General features: G+C 35.6%; 1 protein-coding gene across 1 annotated transcript in view; it reads left to right on the top strand.

The window, feature by feature from the left end:
- DIAPH2 (diaphanous related formin 2) overlaps positions 1-5,504 on the top strand; it is an 899,992-nt gene that overhangs the window by 166,956 nt on the left and 727,532 nt on the right. The window lies entirely within an intron of this gene.

Raw genomic sequence — 5,504 nt, 5'->3', positions numbered from 1 at the left:
TGTGTGTGTGTGTGTGTGTGTGTGTGTGTGTGTGTAGGGGAGAAGAACCAAGATAAAAATAGGTAAATTATACAGGTTGATCTACCCATTAATCATTCATAATTATTTTTTTCTAACTTTAATTTCCCTCCCACCCCCGTGTGGTTTCAGTTCCTTGTTCTATGCTGGTTCACATGTTTAGTGATGTTACATAGTCTTCGCATTCAGTTCATAAAATCAAATGAGATGTATACATGATTGATGCATAGAAACCAATATAGTAGAAAAGCAGCAATTTGGCTTTAGAGATTTTCATAGAGTCAAAATAAAATTGGTTCTAGTGGCCTTTAAACAATTTCAGTGCTGCAAAACTAGCTAATTTCTCAAGGATGTACTTATATTTTGTTTATGTGGGATAATTCATGTCAGAATTTCAACTGCAAAAAAATTGAATTGTAATTGACTAATAATGGAATCATTTATTATGGTTTTGAATTTTTTGTACTATGCTGAAGTTTTGTAAGTTTTAAATATAATTATTTGTATGCTTTAAACTGAAGTTGCTCACAGACTTTTCAAGACTGATGATTAGTTGTGATGAATAATAATGAACAGTCGATCATTATTTAATGCATGGGCCATTTATCCATAGTTCCTATGTCAGGTGCTCATAAAGAACAAGTACTGTTCAGGTATGGTTTAGTAATAACTTACTCAGGAGTTAATGAGGCAATTCAACAAATTATAGTCCAAAAAGTGCTAAGTACAAAAAGAATGAATTCCTGCTGTAGCTACAAATCTTCCCCCTCCATTTCTCAACTGGTTAGAATATGTTGCGCTATAGGGACACACATCTAGAAGATTAATAGAGGTCAGATGAATCAAGTGTTCATAGGTTAAATGTGCAAAACTGACTTTTAAAGGCAAAACTGCTATTTAGGTTTCTGCTTAGGAAACAGAATGCTTTATTTAGTTATACCATTTTTACTTTTATGTGGCTGCTTTTGTTTTAAGGCTTTTATGTTGAAAGATATTTTACATTTATACACTTTTCACAATGTATCGTGCTAGGGAATATTGCCACTGGAGGTAATGTTTTTGCTTGTTACTTGAGGCAAGTTTTGCTTTAAAACATTATGTACAACTTGACTACTTTTGTTGCAAATTTATTGAGTTGAGGAATAAAAGTCTTCTGATATACTGACCATGATTTAGATTAAATTATGTAGATAAATACATATTTATATACATACATAGTTATCTAGCTCTTTTCTATGCTTAATAGTTTCAGTTAAGATTGTTGAATTTAAAGCATGGTAGCAATTACATTCCTGAATAGTGCTATGTATGGGTGCATATTCTGCAATAATGGCTGCATATCTATTTGGGATTCTTGTTTCTGTTTATCTTAAACCACCTTTTAAAGTTTGTTGAGATTTGAGACTCTGTTTTAGGTAGTATGCTACTTTTCTTTGAAAAATCTTGGCATGTGGTGGCCACAGAAAGACTGCAGTGTGGTTTATTTTAGGTCTCTAGGTGATGTATGCTTTTCCTGTTAATTGAACAGGTACTGCCCTTTTATTTGTCACCAAATTGAAGAATACTTGGTATTCTCACTGTATGATACTTAACACATTTTTTTGAATGTCTAAATTGAAAGTTTGTTGTAATATTTATATTTTGTTTGCCAGAAAACGTATGTATTTCTTTTCAGACACCTTTCATCAAAGGAAATTAATGTTAAGATTATTTTAATGGAATTGTTTATTCACACAATAAGATGACATAAAAATATGATGGGTCAAGTAATCTCTCAGGATTTCTGTACAGAAAATGTTTTTTCCCCTCCCCAGCTTTTTAGTATTATTTATTTACTAGCCAATTGCCCATCAAGAATGAGGGCGGAGGGTGGGAAGCTGGGATGGAGTGCCGCCACCTAACGAACCATGCTGCCACTATTCTGCCTGTTGAAGGGATTGGGGTGGGGGAGCCAAGGCCAGCACTGCTGGGCTCGGCTCCCCAACCCTCTGCCCGGTCCATGGTGCAGCTTTGGAATTATGGTAACACTTCCCCATGCTTGGAGGACTCTGATTGATTGGCTGTTTCCATCACCCAATCAGAGTATGAATAAAGTGTTACAGACAGACTTAGGCTTTTATAATACTAGAATTGACATCGTTGCTCATCAGTATGGGAGAGGATGAACTGGCAAATGCTGTTTGAGAGAGGACATTGGGGAATTTTAGAGTATTTCATCAGACACTTGGGAAATACAGGAGAAGGAAAGAAAGTTGTTTTTGATAAGTTGGAGGAAGACTTGTGTGTGGCTTAATCTTGTTTGTTCTCTCAACGCTTTTTTAAGATGCTGTCTTCCTGTTGGAGATGGTAGTAATACAACATGTTCCTTGTCCTCTACAGAGTTAACATGTTTTATGCTTTGATTCTTTCATATTTTTCTGAGGAAATCTAGAGAGAGAGAGTTTTTTCTCCATAGTTAACCTTCAGGGACTAGAAAAATCTAATCAGAATTCTCAGATTATCTAGGGCTGTCTTGAATATCTTTACTTTTTCCTTATTTCGCCAGAACTGGTTCCATACCCTTGGCCTTCAGAGTGCTTGCTTCTATGCCTTGATAACAGCAGCTTGACAAACTGTTGCCAGTTCTATTGGGGAGAATCATGTCTAGGATCAAATACCAGATATTTCAGTATGGATTTAGCACTTACACTAAGGAATATGAATGTTCTTTCTAATGGTGATTTATCTTCATCACCAAGTGTACTTTGCATTGTAGTTTACAAATCTGAAACAAGCCTATTGACCAGTGTCCTCAATAGGTTTAGCCAGTGGGTTTATTTTTTCCTTTGACTAAGCAACAAGTACTGTCTTTAAATATAGAGAGCTAAAAGGTCATGATCCCTTGAACTCTAGCAATATGGTGTAGAGAGACACATACAGGATGCTTCTACACGATGTTTACTGCACAGTAGACTAATTAGGTGCACAGTAAATTTTGTGCATCTACACGTGCACTCCTACTAGGCTGGGGTAAACTAATTTACTCTGCAGCACTTTTATTTGTAAATACAAGTACTCTTCTGTTGGAGTAAAAAAAACTCTGCAACTGTGTGTAGGTACTGCCTTGGCTGGCTGGGGTACAAGAGTGCTTCACTATGGGGGCTGCCTGTTGGCTAGACCCACACTGAAGTTCTCTTGTGTCCCAGGCAGCCCCTCCACAGCACTTGATCTGGGGAGGAGCAGCCCTGGCCTGGCAGGCTGACCCCCCCGGAGCCTCTGCCAGCTGGGACTGCTCCAACCCATGCATAACATCTTGCTTAATTATGTATGTAGCATTGTATGGAATATGTTTTTCTGAGTGCTCCTCTAATTATTTTTCCCTACAAAAATCCAGCTAAGCAGCCTATGCTAACAACCTGCAATGTGCTGCGATCCCAGGTGCATGTGTAAATGCTTGCCCAGGAGCAATAAACTGTGGTGCAATTAGGACCAGAGTTTATTGGGTTGCATTAATATGCATGTGTAGATGTGCCCACAAAATTCTTGATTACATGATCCCTTCTAGTAGTTACTTCATGGTGCTATACATATTAGCATAATTTCTTCTTTTATTTGATTGCGGTTTGATATCAGTTGAATTGATTTGAGTCCAATGGAAAGAGTATTTGAAGTGATTATTTAGGACAAATATCAACATTGTAATAAATGAAAAACTTACTGCCAGGCTTTACTTCACTCGCCACTCCAGCAAGAGAAACCCCCCTCTCTCCCCTCTACCACATGCACATGCAGCATTATAAATTAGTGTAACTTTAAAAATGTTTAAATGATTTAGGCCTTAAATGTGCTTAAAGATATTTATCCTTAAATATGTGAGCCTGAGACTATAACTTCCTATTAGGGCCTGAATGCCTATTGAATTGAAAAGGAATTAAGTACCTAAATAGCTTTTAAGAACTGATAAAAGCTTCCTAACCTCCACTGAAAGATTCATTCTTAATTATTTTTAAATACTTTGACATTTTTTTCTTGAAGTCTTTGTTAACAATGTTGTTTTCTCATTCAGATATAGTTGTGAAGGTGTTTCAGTTTGCTAGAGAGATTTTGAAATGTATTCCAATTAAAATGAGGCAATCTGGCAAAAGTCTAAGATTGGTTATTAAGCAGCAAATCAAACAAGTTAAGAAGCAAATCAGTCTTTTAAAATACAGATGCCAGTTGTACACATTGTTAAACTTTGCTGCTCATTCCTATGTGATAAAATTTCCTAAACAGCTTTGTTTGGAAACAGTTATTGTACTGCCTTGTTAATGAATTGGGTAACAGTGTTTTGAAGAGTAACTGTGAACTAATCTTCCTAATGTTTCCCTAATGATAAGAATGGTTATAGGCATAGAATTTAGGAGTATAGAAAATATAATCCAGAGTAGTTAATGGTGTAACTTGTTACTTTTGTTCACTCCCTAAAGGTTTATATTCTCCTTACTTGCTGTATAAATGCTCACTTTTTTAAGCATTCAGTGTTTGAATTGGGGTAAAAGCCAATTATACGTTGCATTTAAAATTGGACATTCATGGTAGATGGTAATTGTACATTGATTTTGTAGTTTTATGGGAGGAGTTTAAAATATTGTTGTAGAAACAAATCAGGACATTTGTAGTAATATGAATTATTCTGTGTGTAAGTTATATTTTAAAATGTTAGAGGGAAACTAAGAATCTGGAGTTCAGAATCCAGTATTCCAGAACTGCAATTTCTTCAGTTCCTTAAAATGGATTTTCAGCTGTGTAAGTTCCTGACCCGAGTTGCATATTGGAGATTCATTTCTAGTTCTGTCAGTGTCTGTAGATATGCTGGTTGCAGATGTTTGGAACTTCAGCCATTAAGCTTCTGTTTTTAAGCTTCTACTTCATACAAAAGTGTATTGATTTTGAATTCTCACATCTTGCTTGATTATATATGTGGCATTGTATGGGATATGTTATTCTGAGCACTCTTTTTATTATTTTTTCCTAAAAATCCAGGTAAGCAGCCTATGCTAACAACCCTATTGGCCAACATCTGTTTATTTTTGGCCACTGGCCATAATGATATGTATATATATCATTGCTAAAGGAAGTTTAGTTATGCACACCAATAAGAGCCATTAAAAAACCCCACAAGTCACAAGACAGATGCCAATAGTTAAGACAAAGTAAACCATATATATCTAGATATCTAGGTATAGATATATGTTTTTACCTTGTCTTGTTAAGGCAAGGTAAAAAAAAATCTCGATATAGAGAGATATCTATCTATCTATCTATAGATACATTTTGTATATAGGTAAAAAAAAATGTATATCTATTATCAGGACATGGTTTTGTGTGCGCGTGCGTGTGTGTGTATGTATATATCTAAATTGTGTGTGTGTGTGTGTGTGTGTATGTATATATATCTAAATTGTGTGTGCGTGTGTATATGTGTGTGCATATATATACTCTGTGTGTGTGTGTGTGTGTGTATG

This window comes from Gavialis gangeticus, unplaced genomic scaffold (genome assembly GCF_001723915.1).
Source record: "Gavialis gangeticus isolate Ggan-Ray unplaced genomic scaffold, GavGan_comp1, whole genome shotgun sequence".
Lineage (NCBI taxonomy): Eukaryota > Metazoa > Chordata > Crocodylia > Gavialidae > Gavialis > Gavialis gangeticus.
This window is presented reverse-complemented; position numbering and strand designations above follow the sequence as displayed.